The sequence below is a fragment of the Mesoplodon mirus genome (assembly GCF_964341445.2).
Source record: "Mesoplodon mirus genome assembly, chromosome: X".
Taxonomy (NCBI): Eukaryota; Metazoa; Chordata; class Mammalia; order Artiodactyla; family Ziphiidae; genus Mesoplodon; species Mesoplodon mirus.
In genome coordinates this window covers 147,278,747-147,296,800 of record NC_138981.1, presented here as the reverse complement: position 1 = coordinate 147,296,800, position 18,054 = coordinate 147,278,747, and positions in this window count along the sequence as shown.

Below are 18,054 nucleotides of genomic sequence, written 5' to 3'. Positions count from 1 at the left end.
AAAATAAAAATTAAATTAAATAAACGAACAAGAAGTAGTGAGACATATACTTAAGGGGCTTTTCCCTGGCACACGCCATTCTAAATTACAACCTAGAACACAACTTCCATTGAGGCTCTGTTGCCCTAGTAACCAGATTTGGTAAAGTAGAACAGCTGCCACCTTGTGGGCGTTTCACACGACAGCAGCTTTAATCCCAGCGTTAATGGTCAGTTGATATTCAAAATAATTGCAGGCCTGTAAATCACACCTGCACTGAAAACAAATCCTGGGGTCGTATATCGACCAAAAAAATTCAAAGGCATCCATATTTCAAACCGACAGTTTCAAGAGGCATAATTTATGCACATTTGTCTTCTGTTTCTTTTTCTTTCTTTCTTTTTTCTTTTTTTTCAGCTTTCAAACTACTATTTATTTAATCATGTGTTCATTCTACAGATAATTTTTAAAGTGTCTACTATGTACTAATTGCAAGTTAGGTCCCAGGATTACAGCAGTGAGTTAAACAGATAAAATCCCCGGACCTTATGGAACTTAAAGCCTAGTGGGTGACTCGGTCAATAATCCACTTCATAGATAACTACGTAGTTATAATACAGGGTACAGTGAGAGGGCTAACAAAGGGCTCTAATTTAGGCTGGAGTTCAGAGAGGTTCCCCATGAAGAAATGATAGTTTACTTCTCAGGTACTTAATAAACAAAAGTGGTAAAATTAAATGGAAGTGTTTAAATGAACAGAGTTAGGTACCACTTTTAATTACATACATACATATACACACACATAAAATAGATCCCAACTTTCTAAATAAATTATAAGTAAATTGAACGCAAAATTTGTTAATAATGATAAAGTAGTACATATTCCAGAAATAAAGTCATGATGAGTAGCAAAAAAATCTAGGTACTGTTAATGTTATCACATTAATACATGTTTTAATGGTGATTTCAATGGCTATAGAAAAGGCATCTATGAAAAAAAACTGCTTAGTAAATTAGTAAAATAAGGAAATTCCTTAACCTAACGAGAGAAGGATTTTTTAAAGATCCTTTAGCAAATATATTTAATGATAAAACTTTAAAGTTAAAGTTTGGAGACCACAACTATTGCACATTGTTCTATAAGTCCTAGTCAATAGAATAAGAAAAGAATAAGCAGTGTAAGAATTAGAGAATGTGTCAGATAGACTGCACATCAGTCAATCTGTTGTGGTTTGGAAATTTAAAATGTTAACCACATTGCCCACTTCTGAAAGGAAGAGAAAGTTTGTCATTATTTGCAAATGATATGATAATCTTATCAAAATCAAGGCAAGGAATGGAAAAACTATGAATAAGATAATTCAGCAGAAATTTCCGGTAAGATAAAAAGTCAGCATAACAACTCAAAAGTATTTCTTTTACCAATTTTTTTTATACCAAGTCATTCTCAAGAGCAGCAAATATAATAAATACTTTTTTTTTTTTTTGCGGTACACGGGCCTCTCACTGTTGTGGCCTCTCCCGCCGCGGAGCACAGGCTCCTGATGCGCAGGCACAGTGGCCATGGCTCATGGGCCCAGACGCTCCACGGCATGTGGGATCTTCCTGGACCGGGGCATGAACCCGCGTCCCCTGCATCAGCAGGCGGACTCTCAACCACGGCGCCACCAGGGAAGCCCACAAATATTATAACATGTCAAGAAATTAATTTTTTCAATGTTAGATTTTTATAGAGAAATTCTGAAATTTTGTGAAGGGCATAATAAGAAAATCTGAATAAATAAAGATTATTTTCAAGGAAGAAAGGGCACATTTTAATAAAAATATCTCCTTACGTTAAGCTACATATTTAATAAGTTCCAATAAAATTACAAAATGAATTCTTCAGCAAATTTGATAATCTGAATCCAAAGTTCATGTAAGTCAAAATACATGAATAGCTAAGGCAATTTTTTTTTATCTCCCTGAAGGACCTTCTCTCTTATTTCTTTTTTTTTATTTTTTTTTATTTTTTTATTTTTTATTTTTATTTATTTTAATTTTTTGCTTTATAACAAATTTAATCAGTTATACATATACATGTTTCCATATCCCCTCCCTTTTGCGTCTCCCTCCCACTCTTTCTTTTTTCTTAAAACAACGGGAATGGAAAAAGGCTGAACATCAGGAATCAATAAAGCCATGCAAATCCAGTGTACACAAACGTTCACCTGACAGCCGTCAGAATGATCATCAGCAAAAAAAGTCTACAAAAAATAAATGCTGAAGGGGTTTTAGAGAACTGCGTACCCTTTAGCTGCTGGTGGGTTGCAACCTGGTAAGAGCCAGTCGTGAGAACAGAATGGAGGTGCGTTTAAGGGTAAAAATGGAGCTACCATGTGATCTGGTAGGCCCACTCATGGGCCTATCACCTGAGTAGACCAGAATCAAAAACACACAGGCTGGCAATCCTGCACTGCAGCAAGGTGTACCATAGCCAAACCTGGAAGAAACCAAAATGTGCATCAACAGAAAAATGCACCAAGAAGAAGTCGTCCATGTACACAATGGAATCTTAGCCATGAAAAAGCATGGAACAGTGCCGTTGGCACCACCATAGAAGGACCTAGCGATAATCACCACACTGGAAGTAAGAAAGAAACCATAAGACAGACATCCTATGACATCACTTATAGGTGTTACCTAAGAATTGATACCCATGAAATAATTTCCAAGAGAAGGACACGCATAGATTCAGAAAACCAAATTATGTTTAACCAAATGGAAAGGTGTAAGGAATGTATGAATTAGGATATGGGGGTTAACAGACATATACTAATACATAGGAAATATATAATCACAAAATACCTAAGGAATACAAAGAGAGGTCTACTCAACACTCTATAATAACATACACGGGAATGGATCCAAAGAGGAATATAGACAGATACATTGATAGGATGAACCAGAAACTGTACACCTCGGAGAATCTACATTTTGATCAAATTTCCTCTGATAATTAAATTTAAAAAGCAAACAACAATTTAGGAGATATAAGCTCTTGGGGGTTTGCACTGGCACATTGCACTCTAATTCGCAGCTTACTACCACGATTGCCACGAAAGCTCTGTGGCCCAAAATCCCAGAGTTGGAAATGTAGAAATGCTGCCGCCTTGTGGCCGTTTCCCACAAGAGCGGCTTTGAACCCACAGCTAATGGTCACTTAACATTCACAAGGATTCAGGGCTGTAAAGGACACCTGCCCTAAAAAATTGTGCGGAGGTAGGGAATGGCCAAAAAAATTCAAAAGTGTTAAATTTTTCAAGGAGATTGGATGGAGGGGTAAGTTTTACTCACTCATTTTCAAAAAAGAGGAAAATGGATAAAAGCTCAACATCAGTAATTATTAGACTCATGCAAATCTAACCTCCAAAATGATTCCAACTCACACATGTCAACTACCATCAGCTGCAAGTCTACAAACATTAAATGCTGAAGGTGTTTTAGGGAACTGTGTACCCTCTAGCTGCTGGTGAGATGTAAAGTGGTGACAGCCAATAATGAGAATAGAAAGGAGCTGTGTTTAAAAGTAAAAATTGAGCCACCATTCCTTTCAGCAGGCCCACCGCTGAGACTCTCACCTGACAAGTCCAGAGTCGAGAAGGCACAGGCTTCAACAGCTGCACTGCAGGAATTTTCACAATAGCCAAGACACGGAAGCAACCAAAATGTCCATCACCATATCAGTTGAAAAAGAAGAAGTGGTCCATGTACACAATGGAATATTAGCCATGGAAAACAATGAAACACTGCTCTTTCAGGCACCATAGTTGAGCCTAGAGATAATCACAGAACATGAGGTAAGTCGGAAAGCAAAAGACATATCCTATGATATCACTTACAGGCATTATCTAACAACTGACACAAATGAACATATTTGCACAGAGAAAGACACTCACACACTTAGAAAACAAACTAGGCTTATCTAAAAGGAAAGGTGGGGGGAATGGAAAAATTAAGATTAGGGTTACCATACGTGTACAAATACCTATTAAATACACATAACAAAAAGACCGACCATATAGCAAGGGAGGTCTATGGAACACTCTGCAATAATTGACATGGGAAGGGGATCTGTGCATGAATATATATATATATATATATATATATATATATATATATATATATATATATATATATATGTTAGGCACAAATGAACCAGATTGTGTACACCTAGGACAAACAATATTCTAATCATTGCCCCTATTAAAAAAACTAAAACAACAAACAAGAAATAATGTAACATAAACTTATGGGGTTTTCTCCTGGCACATTCCATTTTAATTTACAACCTAGGAACAGGGATTCCAGAACGGCTCTGCTGCCCTAGTAACGAGATTTGTGAATGGAGAAATGCTGCCGCCTAGTGGCTGCTTACCACAACAGCAGCTTTAAACCCAGTGCTAATGGTCAATAAATATTCACACTCATTACAGGCCTGTGAATGACACCTGCCCTCAAAAACAATCCTGGGAGCGAATATTGACCAAAAAATTCAATTTTGAGGGCAACCTTTCAAGAAGACAATTTCAAGAGGTTAATTGTATTCTACGTGTTTTTCATTTGTTCATTAACAGAAATTTTAAAAGGTGTGGAAAAATGAACCTTAGAAAGAATTAAGGACATGCAAATCCAAATTACAAAAATCCTATCAGCTCACAACAGTCAGAATGACCATCAGCAAAAATTCTGCAAACAATAAATGCTGAAGGGGTTGTGGAAAAATGCCTAGGCTTGGTTCAACGTGGGACATGCTAAGAGCCAGTAAGGAAAACACAAAGGAGGTGCATTGAAAAGGTAAGTACTGAGCTACCATTCAATCAAGCATGCCCACTGCTGGGCCTATCGCCTGAGAGGATGAGAATCAAAAAGACACAGGCTGGACTTCACTGGTGGCGCAGTGGTTGAGAGTCCGCCGCCGAAGCAGGGGACACGGGATTATGCCCCGGTTCGGGAAAATCACACATGCCGTGGAGCGGCTGGTCCCGTGAGCTATGGCTGCTGGGCCTGTGCGTCCAGAGCCTGTGCTCTGCAATCGGAGTGGCCATGGCAGTGAGTGGCCTACGTACTGCAAAACAAGAAAAAAACAGCCTGGCAATCCTGCCCTCCAGCAATATTTATCATAGCCAAAACTTGGAAGCTACGAAAATGTCCATCAACAGAGGAATGCACAAAGAAGAAGTGGTCCATGTACACAATGGAATATGACTCCAATAAAAAAATATAAACTCAATCTAGAAAACAAACAAAAGTAAAAAAAAAAACACATCACCTTTGGGGGTTTATCCAGGCACATTCCACTCTAATTTATAACCGAGAAATACCACTGCAAGGTAGTCTGTTTCCCTAGTTAAAAGCTTGTGAAAAGCAGAAATGCTGCCACCCTCTGGCAGTGACCTGCAACAGCAGCTTTAAAAACTGTGCTAAGGGTCACTTCATATGCACCAGTACTGGAGGGCTGTAAATGAAACCTGCCCTCAGAATGTCATTAGGGAGGTAATGGCCAAAATATTTCTAAATGTCACACATACTTCACGAAAACAATTGGAAGAGGTAAGCTCTACTCACAGTTTGAATAAAAAAAGGACATGCCAGAAAGCTCAATTTCAATGGATTATGAGACGAATGCAAATCCAACCACAAACATATAGCAGCTCACACTTGTCAGAATAAACTTCAGCAAAAAAAAAACTACAAACAATAAATGCTGAAGGTGTTGTGCAGAAGTGCATACCCTCAACTTTAAGTGGGATGTGACCTGGTAAGAGCCACTAACGAGAACAGAATGGAGGTGCTTTTACTACGTAAATATTTTTCTACCATATGATCCAGCAGGCCCACTCCTGGGCCTATAACCTAAGAAGACAGAATTGGAAAGACACAGGGAGGCGAATGTGCATTGCCGCAGCATTACAATTGCCAAGTCATGGAAGCAACCAAAAAGTCCATCAACATATGAGTGGACAAAGAAAACTGGTACATGTACAGACGGAGTATTGGACAAGGAAAAAAAGGACACGATGTCATTTGCAGCACTGTAGATGAGTCTAGAGGCAATCACACAACGTGTAGTATGTCAGAAAGAGAAAGACACATATCGTATGATATCACTTTTAGGTATTACCTATAAATGGATACCAGTGAAGATATTTCCACAGAGAAGGGCAACCACTGATTCATTCAACAAACTTATGGTTCACCAATGGAAATTTGTGAGGATTGGATACATTAGGATATTGGGGTTAACAGACATATACAAACACAGGTGAAATATATCATCACCAAAGACCTACGGAATACCAAGAGAAGACTACTCAACATCCTGTCATAACGTACATGGGAAAAGGATTCCAGGAAGAATAGACATATGTTTATGTGTAAAAGAACCACATCTTGCACACCTAGAACAAGCCAAACTTTGTAATCAAACTTGCTGTGATAAAAATAAAAATTAAATTAAATAAACGAACAAGAAGTAGTGAGACATATACTTAAGGGGCTTTTCCCTGGCACACGCCATTCTAAATTACAACCTAGAACACAACTTCCATTGAGGCTCTGTTGCCCTAGTAACCAGATTTGGTAAAGTAGAACAGCTGCCACCTTGTGGGCGTTTCACACGACAGCAGCTTTAATCCCAGCGTTAATGGTCAGTTGATATTCAAAATAATTGCAGGCCTGTAAATCACACCTGCACTGAAAACAAATCCTGGGGTCGTATATCGACCAAAAAAATTCAAAGGCATCCATATTTCAAACCGACAGTTTCAAGAGGCATAATTTATGCACATTTGTCTTCTGTTTCTTTTTCTTTCTTTCTTTTTTCTTTTTTTTCAGCTTTCAAACTACTATTTATTTAATCATGTGTTCATTCTACAGATAATTTTTAAAGTGTCTACTATGTACTAATTGCAAGTTAGGTCCCAGGATTACAGCAGTGAGTTAAACAGATAAAATCCCCGGACCTTATGGAACTTAAAGCCTAGTGGGTGACTCGGTCAATAATCCACTTCATAGATAACTACGTAGTTATAATACAGGGTACAGTGAGAGGGCTAACAAAGGGCTCTAATTTAGGCTGGAGTTCAGAGAGGTTCCCCATGAAGAAATGATAGTTTACTTCTCAGGTACTTAATAAACAAAAGTGGTAAAATTAAATGGAAGTGTTTAAATGAACAGAGTTAGGTACCACTTTTAATTACATACATACATATACACACACATAAAATAGATCCCAACTTTCTAAATAAATTATAAGTAAATTGAACGCAAAATTTGTTAATAATGATAAAGTAGTACATATTCCAGAAATAAAGTCATGATGAGTAGCAAAAAAATCTAGGTACTGTTAATGTTATCACATTAATACATGTTTTAATGGTGATTTCAATGGCTATAGAAAAGGCATCTATGAAAAAAAACTGCTTAGTAAATTAGTAAAATAAGGAAATTCCTTAACCTAACGAGAGAAGGATTTTTTAAAGATCCTTTAGCAAATATATTTAATGATAAAACTTTAAAGTTAAAGTTTGGAGACCACAACTATTGCACATTGTTCTATAAGTCCTAGTCAATAGAATAAGAAAAGAATAAGCAGTGTAAGAATTAGAGAATGTGTCAGATAGACTGCACATCAGTCAATCTGTTGTGGTTTGGAAATTTAAAATGTTAACCACATTGCCCACTTCTGAAAGGAAGAGAAAGTTTGTCATTATTTGCAAATGATATGATAATCTTATCAAAATCAAGGCAAGGAATGGAAAAACTATGAATAAGATAATTCAGCAGAAATTTCCGGTAAGATAAAAAGTCAGCATAACAACTCAAAAGTATTTCTTTTACCAATTTTTTTTATACCAAGTCATTCTCAAGAGCAGCAAATATAATAAATACTTTTTTTTTTTTTTGCGGTACACGGGCCTCTCACTGTTGTGGCCTCTCCCGCCGCGGAGCACAGGCTCCTGATGCGCAGGCACAGTGGCCATGGCTCATGGGCCCAGACGCTCCACGGCATGTGGGATCTTCCTGGACCGGGGCATGAACCCGCGTCCCCTGCATCAGCAGGCGGACTCTCAACCACGGCGCCACCAGGGAAGCCCACAAATATTATAACATGTCAAGAAATTAATTTTTTCAATGTTAGATTTTTATAGAGAAATTCTGAAATTTTGTGAAGGGCATAATAAGAAAATCTGAATAAATAAAGATTATTTTCAAGGAAGAAAGGGCACATTTTAATAAAAATATCTCCTTACGTTAAGCTACATATTTAATAAGTTCCAATAAAATTACAAAATGAATTCTTCAGCAAATTTGATAATCTGAATCCAAAGTTCATGTAAGTCAAAATACATGAATAGCTAAGGCAATTTTTTTTTATCTCCCTGAAGGACCTTCTCTCTTATTTCTTTTTTTTTATTTTTTTTTATTTTTTTATTTTTTATTTTTATTTTTTTTAATTTTTTGCTTTATAACAAATTTAATCAGTTATACATATACATGTTTCCATATCCCCTCCCTTTTGCGTCTCCCTCCCACTCTTTCTTTTTTCTTAAAACAACGGGAATGGAAAAAGGCTGAACATCAGGAATCAATAAAGCCATGCAAATCCAGTGTACACAAACGTTCACCTGACAGCCGTCAGAATGATCATCAGCAAAACAAGTCTACAAAAAATAAATGCTGAAGGGGTTTTAGAGAACTGCGTACCCTTTAGCTGCTGGTGGGTTGCAACCTGGTAAGAGCCAGTCGTGAGAACAGAATGGAGGTGCGTTTAAGGGTAAAAATGGAGCTACCATGTGATCTGGTAGGCCCACTCATGGGCCTATCACCTGAGTAGACCAGAATCAAAAACACACAGGCTGGCAATCCTGCACTGCAGCAAGGTGTACCATAGCCAAACCTGGAAGAAACCAAAATGTGCATCAACAGAAAAATGCACCAAGAAGAAGTCGTCCATGTACACAATGGAATCTTAGCCATGAAAAAGCATGGAACAGTGCCGTTGGCACCACCATAGAAGGACCTAGCGATAATCACCACACTGGAAGTAAGAAAGAAACCATAAGACAGACATCCTATGACATCACTTATAGGTGTTACCTAAGAATTGATACCCATGAAATAATTTCCAAGAGAAGGACACGCATAGATTCAGAAAACCAAATTATGTTTAACCAAATGGAAAGGTGTAAGGAATGTATGAATTAGGATATGGGGGTTAACAGACATATACTAATACATAGGAAATATATAATCACAAAATACCTAAGGAATACAAAGAGAGGTCTACTCAACACTCTATAATAACATACACGGGAATGGATCCAAAGAGGAATAAAGACAGATACATTGATAGGATGAACCAGAAACTGTACACCTCGGAGAATCTACATTTTGATCAAATTTCCTCTGATAATTAAATTTAAAAAGCAAACAACAATTTAGGAGATATAAGCTCTTGGGGGTTTGCACTGGCACATTGCACTCTAATTCGCAGCTTACTACCACGATTGCCACGAAAGCTCTGTGGCCCAAAATCCCAGAGTTGGAAATGTAGAAATGCTGCCGCCTTGTGGCCGTTTCCCACAAGAGCGGCTTTGAACCCACAGCTAATGGTCACTTAACATTCACAAGGATTCAGGGCTGTAAAGGACACCTGCCCTAAAAAATTGTGCGGAGGTAGGGAATGGCCAAAAAAATTCAAAAGTGTTAAATTTTTCAAGGAGATTGGATGGAGGGGTAAGTTTTACTCACTCATTTTCAAAAAAGAGGAAAATGGATAAAAGCTCAACATCAGTAATTATTAGACTCATGCAAATCTAACCTCCAAAATGATTCCAACTCACACATGTCAACTACCATCAGCTGCAAGTCTACAAACATTAAATGCTGAAGGTGTTTTAGGGAACTGTGTACCCTCTAGCTGCTGGTGAGATGTAAAGTGGTGACAGCCAATAATGAGAATAAAAAGGAGCTGTGTTTAAAAGTAAAAATTGAGCCACCATTCCTTTCAGCAGGCCCACCGCTGAGACTCTCACCTGACAAGTCCAGAGTCGAGAAGGCACAGGCTTCAACAGCTGCACTGCAGGAATTTTCACAATAGCCAAGACACGGAAGCAACCAAAATGTCCATCACCATATCAGTTGAAAAAGAAGAAGTGGTCCATGTACACAATGGAATATTAGCCATGGAAAACAATGAAACACTGCTCTTTCAGGCACCATAGTTGAGCCTAGAGATAATCACAGAACATGAGGTAAGTCGGAAAGCAAAAGACATATCCTATGATATCACTTACAGGCATTATCTAACAACTGACACAAATGAACATATTTGCACAGAGAAAGACACTCACACACTTAGAAAACAAACTAGGCTTATCTAAAAGGAAAGGTGGGGGGAATGGAAAAATTAAGATTAGGGTTACCATACGTGTACAAATACCTATTAAATACACATAACAAAAAGACCGACCATATAGCAAGGGAGGTCTATGGAACACTCTGCAATAATTGACATGGGAAGGGGATCTGTGCATGAATATATATATATATATATATATATATATATATATATATATATATATATATGTTAGGCACAAATGAACCAGATTGTGTACACCTAGGACAAACAATATTCTAATCATTGCCCCTATTAAAAAAACTAAAACAACAAACAAGAAATAATGTAACATAAACTTATGGGGTTTTCTCCTGGCACATTCCATTTTAATTTACAACCTAGGAACAGGGATTCCAGAACGGCTCTGCTGCCCTAGTAACGAGATTTGTGAATGGAGAAATGCTGCCGCCTAGTGGCTGCTTACCACAACAGCAGCTTTAAACCCAGTGCTAATGGTCACTAAATATTCACACTCATTACAGGCCTGTGAATGACACCTGCCCTCAAAAACAATCCTGGGAGCGAATATTGACCAAAAAATTCAATTTTGAGGGCAACCTTTCAAGAAGACAATTTCAAGAGGTTAATTGTATTCTACGTTTTTTTCATTTGTTCATTAACAGAAATTTTAAAAGGTGTGGAAAAATGAACCTTAGAAAGAATTAAGGACATGCAAATCCAAATTACAAAAATCCTATCAGCTCACAACAGTCAGAATGACCATCAGCAAAAATTCTGCAAACAATAAATGCTGAAGGGGTTGTGGGAAAATGCCTAGGCTTGGTTCAACGTGGGACATGCTAAGAGCCAGTAAGGAAAACACAAAGGAGGTGCATTGAAAAGGTAAGTACTGAGCTACCATTCAATCAAGCATGCCCACTGCTGGGCCTATCGCCTGAGAGGATGAGAATCAAAAAGACACAGGCTGGACTTCACTGGTGGCGCGGTGGTTGAGAGTCCGCCGCCGAAGCAGGGGACACGGGTTTATGCCCCGGTTCGGGAAAATCACACATGCCGTGGAGCGGCTGGTCCCGTGAGCTATGGCTGCTGGGCCTGTGCGTCCAGAGCCTGTGCTCTGCAATCGGAGTGGCCATGGCAGTGAGTGGCCTACGTACTGCAAAACAAGAAAAAAACAGCCTGGCAATCCTGCCCTCCAGCAATATTTATCATAGCCAAAACTTGGAAGCTACGAAAATGTCCATCAACAGAGGAATGCACAAAGAAGAAGTGGTCCATGTACACAATGGAATATGACTCCAATAAAAAAATATAAACTCAATCTAGAAAACAAACAAAAGTAAAAAAAAAAACACATCACCTTTGGGGGTTTATCCAGGCACATTCCACTCTAATTTATAACCGAGAAATACCACTGCAAGGTAGTCTGTTTCCCTAGTTAAAAGCTTGTGAAAAGCAGAAATGCTGCCACCCTCTGGCAGTGACCTGCAACAGCAGCTTTAAAAACTGTGCTAAGGGTCACTTCATATGCACCAGTACTGGAGGGCTGTAAATGAAACCTGCCCTCAGAATGTCATTAGGGAGGTAATGGCCAAAATATTTCTAAATGTCACACATACTTCACGAAAACAATTGGAAGAGGTAAGCTCTACTCACAGTTTGAATAAAAAAAGGACATGCCAGAAAGCTCAATTTCAATGGATTATGAGACGAATGCAAATCCAACCACAAACATATAGCAGCTCACACTTGTCAGAATAAACTTCAGCAAAAAAAAAACTACAAACAATAAATGCTGAAGGTGTTGTGCAGAAGTGCATACCCTCAACTTTAAGTGGGATGTGACCTGGTAAGAGCCACTAACGAGAACAGAATGGAGGTGCTTTTACTACGTAAATATTTTTCTACCATATGATCCAGCAGGCCCACTCCTGGGCCTATAACCTAAGAAGACAGAATTGGAAAGACACAGGGAGGCGAATGTGCATTGCCGCAGCATTACAATTGCCAAGTCATGGAAGCAACCAAAAAGTCCATCAACATATGAGTGGACAAAGAAAACTGGTACATGTACAGACGGAGTATTGGACAAGGAAAAAAAGGACACGATGTCATTTGCAGCACTGTAGATGAGTCTAGAGGCAATCACACAACGTGTAGTATGTCAGAAAGAGAAAGACACATATCGTATGATATCACTTTTAGGTATTACCTATAAATGGATACCAGTGAAGATATTTCCACAGAGAAGGGCAACCACTGATTCATTCAACAAACTTATGGTTCACCAATGGAAATTTGTGAGGATTGGATACATTAGGATATTGGGGTTAACAGACATATACAAACACAGGTGAAATATATCATCACCAAAGACCTACGGAATACCAAGAGAAGACTACTCAACATCCTGTCATAACGTACATGGGAAAAGGATTCCAGGAAGAATAGACATATGTTTATGTGTAAAAGAACCACATCTTGCACACCTAGAACAAGCCAAACTTTGTAATCAAACTTGCTGTGATAAAAATAAAAATTAAATTAAATAAACGAACAAGAAGTAGTGAGACATATACTTAAGGGGCTTTTCCCTGGCACACGCCATTCTAAATTACAACCTAGAACACAACTTCCATTGAGGCTCTGTTGCCCTAGTAACCAGATTTGGTAAAGTAGAACAGCTGCCACCTTGTGGGCGTTTCACACGACAGCAGCTTTAATCCCAGCGTTAATGGTCAGTTGATATTCAAAATAATTGCAGGCCTGTAAATCACACCTGCACTGAAAACAAATCCTGGGGTCGTATATCGACCAAAAAAATTCAAAGGCATCCATATTTCAAACCGACAGTTTCAAGAGGCATAATTTATGCACATTTGTCTTCTGTTTCTTTTTCTTTCTTTCTTTTTTCTTTTTTTTCAGCTTTCAAACTACTATTTATTTAATCATGTGTTCATTCTACAGATAATTTTTAAAGTGTCTACTATGTACTAATTGCAAGTTAGGTCCCAGGATTACAGCAGTGAGTTAAACAGATAAAATCCCCGGACCTTATGGAACTTAAAGCCTAGTGGGTGACTCGGTCAATAATCCACTTCATAGATAACTACGTAGTTATAATACAGGGTACAGTGAGAGGGCTAACAAAGGGCTCTAATTTAGGCTGGAGTTCAGAGAGGTTCCCCATGAAGAAATGATAGTTTACTTCTCAGGTACTTAATAAACAAAAGTGGTAAAATTAAATGGAAGTGTTTAAATGAACAGAGTTAGGTACCACTTTTAATTACATACATACATATACACACACATAAAATAGATCCCAACTTTCTAAATAAATTATAAGTAAATTGAACGCAAAATTTGTTAATAATGATAAAGTAGTACATATTCCAGAAATAAAGTCATGATGAGTAGCAAAAAAATCTAGGTACTGTTAATGTTATCACATTAATACATGTTTTAATGGTGATTTCAATGGCTATAGAAAAGGCATCTATGAAAAAAAACTGCTTAGTAAATTAGTAAAATAAGGAAATTCCTTAACCTAACGAGAGAAGGATTTTTTAAAGATCCTTTAGCAAATATATTTAATGATAAAACTTTAAAGTTAAAGTTTGGAGACCACAACTATTGCACATTGTTCTATAAGTCCTAGTCAATAGAATAAGAAAAGAATAAGCAGTGTAAGAATTAGAGAATGTGTCAGATAGACTGCACATCAGTCAATCTGTTGTGGTTTGGAAATTTAAAATGTTAACCACATTGCCCACTTCTGAAAGGAAGAGAAAGTTTGTCATTATTTGCAAATGATATGATAATCTTATCAAAATCAAGGCAAGGAATGGAAAAACTATGAATAAGATAATTCAGCAGAAATTTCCGGTAAGATAAAAAGTCAGCATAACAACTCAAAAGTATTTCTTTTACCAATTTTTTTATACAAAGTCAATCTCAAGAGCAGCAAATATAATAAATACTTTTTTTTTTTGCGGTACACGGGCCTCTCACTGTTGTGGCCTCTCCCTCCGCGGAGCACAGGCTCCTGATGCGCAGGCACAGTGGCCATGGCTCATGGGCCCAGATGCTCCACGGCATGTGGGATCTTCCTGGACCGGGGCATGAACCCGCGTCCCCTGCATCAGCAGGCGGACTCTCAACCACGGCGCCACCAGGGAAGCCCACAAATATTATAACATGTCAAGAAATTAATTTTTTCAATGTTAGATTTTTATAGAGAAATTCTGAAACTTTGTGAAGGGCATAATAAGAAAATCTGAATAAATAAAGATTATTTTCAAGGAAGAAAGGGCACATTTTAATAAAAATATCTCCTTACGTTAAGCTACATATTTAATAAGTTCCAATAAAATTACAAAATGAATTCTTCAGCAAATTTGATAATCTGAATCCAAAGTTCATGTAAGTCAAAATACATGAATAGCTAAGGCAATTTTTTTTATCTCCCTGAAGGACCTTCTCTCTTATTTCTTTTTTTTTAATTTTTTTTATTTTTTTATTTTTTATTTTTATTTTTTTTAATTTTTTGCTTTATAACAAATTTAATCAGTTATACATATACATGTTTCCATATCCCCTCCCTTTTGCGTCTCCCTCCCACTCTTTCTTTTTTCTTAAAACAACGGGAATGGAAAAAGGCTGAACATCAGGAATCAATAAAGCCATGCAAATCCAGTGTACACAAACGTTCACCTGACAGCCGTCAGAATGATCATCAGCAAAAAAAGTCTACAAAAAATAAATGCTGAAGGGGTTTTAGAGAACTGCGTACCCTTTAGCTGCTGGTGGGTTGCAACCTGGTAAGAGCCAGTCGTGAGAACAGAATGGAGGTGCGTTTAAGGGTAAAAATGGAGCTACCATGTGATCTGGTAGGCCCACTCATGGGCCTATCACCTGAGTAGACCAGAATCAAAAACACACAGGCTGGCAATCCTGCACTGCAGCAAGGTGTACCATAGCCAAACCTGGAAGAAACCAAAATGTGCATCAACAGAAAAATGCACCAAGAAGAAGTCGTCCATGTACACAATGGAATCTTAGCCATGAAAAAGCATGGAACAGTGCCGTTGGCACCACCATAGAAGGACCTAGCGATAATCACCACACTGGAAGTAAGAAAGAAACCGTAAGACAGACATCCTATGACATCACTTATAGGTGTTACCTAAGAATTGATACCCATGAAATAATTTCCAAGAGAAGGACACGCATAGATTCAGAAAACCAAATTATGTTTAACCAAATGGAAAGGTGTAAGGAATGTATGAATTAGGATATGGGGGTTAACAGACATATACTAATACATAGGAAATATATAATCACAAAATACCTAAGGAATACAAAGAGAGGTCTACTCAACACTCTATAATAACATACACGGGAATGGATCCAAAGAGGAATATAGACAGATACATTGATAGGATGAACCAGAAACTGTACACCTCGGAGAATCTACATTTTGATCAAATTTCCTCTGATAATTAAATTTAAAAAGCAAACAACAATTTAGGAGATATAAGCTCTTGGGGGTTTGCACTGGCACATTGCACTCTAATTCGCAGCTTACTACCACGATTGCCACGAAAGCTCTGTGGCCCAAAATCCCAGAGTTGGAAATGTAGAAATGCTGCCGCCTTGTGGCCGTTTCCCACAAGAGCGGCTTTGAACCCACAGCTAATGGTCACTTAACATTCACAAGGATTCAGGGCTGTAAAGGACACCTGCCCTAAAAAATTGTGCGGAGGTAGGGAATGGCCAAAAAAATTCAAAAGTGTTAAATTTTTCAAGGAGATTGGATGGAGGGGTAAGTTTTACTCACTCATTTTCAAAAAAGAGGAAAATGGATAAAAGCTCAACATCAGTAATTATTAGACTCATGCAAATCTAACCTCCAAAATGATTCCAACTCACACATGTCAACTACCATCAGCTGCAAGTCTACAAACATTAAATGCTGAAGGTGTTTTAGAGAACTGTGTACCCTGTAGCTGCTGGTGAGATGTAAAGTGGTGACAGCCAATAATGAGAATAGAAAGGAGCTGTGTTTAAAAGTAAAAATTGAGCCACCATTCCTTTCAGCAGGCCCACCGCTGAGACTCTCACCTGACAAGTCCAGAGTCGAGAAGGCACAGGCTTCAACAGCTGCACTGCAGGAATTTTCACAATAGCCAAGACACGGAAGCAACCAAAATGTCCATCACCATATCAGTTGAAAAAGAAGAAGTGGTCCATGTACACAATGGAATATTAGCCATGGAAAACAATGAAACACTGCTCTTTCAGGCACCATAGTTGAGCCTAGAGATAATCACAGAACATGAGGTAAGTCGGAAAGCAAAAGACATATCCTATGATATCACTTACAGGCATTATCTAACAACTGACACAAATGAACATATTTGCACAGAGAAAGACACTCACACACTTAGAAAACAAACTAGGCTTATCTAAAAGGAAAGGTGGGGGGAATGGAAAAATTAAGATTAGGGTTACCATACGTGTACAAATACCTATTAAATACACATAACAAAAAGACCGACCATATAGCAAGGGAGGTCTATGGAACACTCTGCAATAATTGACATGGGAAGGGGATCTGTGCATGAATATATATATATATATATATATATATATATATATATATATATATATATATATATATATATATATATATATATATATATATGTTAGGCACAAATGAACCAGATTGTGTACACCTAGGACAAACAATATTCTAATCATTGCCCCTATTAAAAAAACTAAAACAACAAACAAGAAATAATGTAACATAAACTTATGGGGTTTTCTCCTGGCACATTCCATTTTAATTTACAACCTAGGAACAGGGATTCCAGAACGGCTCTGCTGCCCTAGTAACGAGATTTGTGAATGGAGAAATGCTGCCGCCTAGTGGCTGCTTACCACAACAGCAGCTTTAAACCCAGTGCTAATGGTCACTAAATATTCACACTCATTACAGGCCTGTGAATGACACCTGCCCTCAAAAACAATCCTGGGAGCGAATATTGACCAAAACATTCAATTTTGAGGGCAACCTTTCAAGAAGACAATTTCAAGAGGTTAATTGTATTCTACGTTTTTTTCATTTGTTCATTAACAGAAATTTTAAAAGGTGTGGAAAAATGAACCTTAGAAAGAATTAAGGACATGCAAATCCAAATTACAAAAATCCTATCAGCTCACAACAGTCAGAATGACCATCAGCAAAAATTCTGCAAACAATAAATGCTGAAGGGGTTGTGGAAAAATGCCTAGGCTTGGTTCAACGTGGGACATGCTAAGAGCCAGTAAGGAAAACACAAAGGAGGTGCATTGAAAAGGTAAGTACTGAGCTACCATTCAATCAAGCATGCCCACTGCTGGCCCTATCGCCTGAGAGGATGAGAATCAAAAAGACACAGGCTGGACTTCACAGGTGGCGCAGTGGTTGAGAGTCCGCCGCCGAAGCAGGGGACACGGGTTTATGCCCCGGTTCGGGAAAATCACACATGCCGTGGAGCGGCTGGTCCCGTGAGCTATGGCTGCTGGGCCTGTGCGTCCAGAGCCTGTGCTCTGCAATCGGAGTGGCCATGGCAGTGAGTGGCCTACGTACTGCAAAACAAGAAAAAAACAGCCTGGCAATCCTGCCCTCC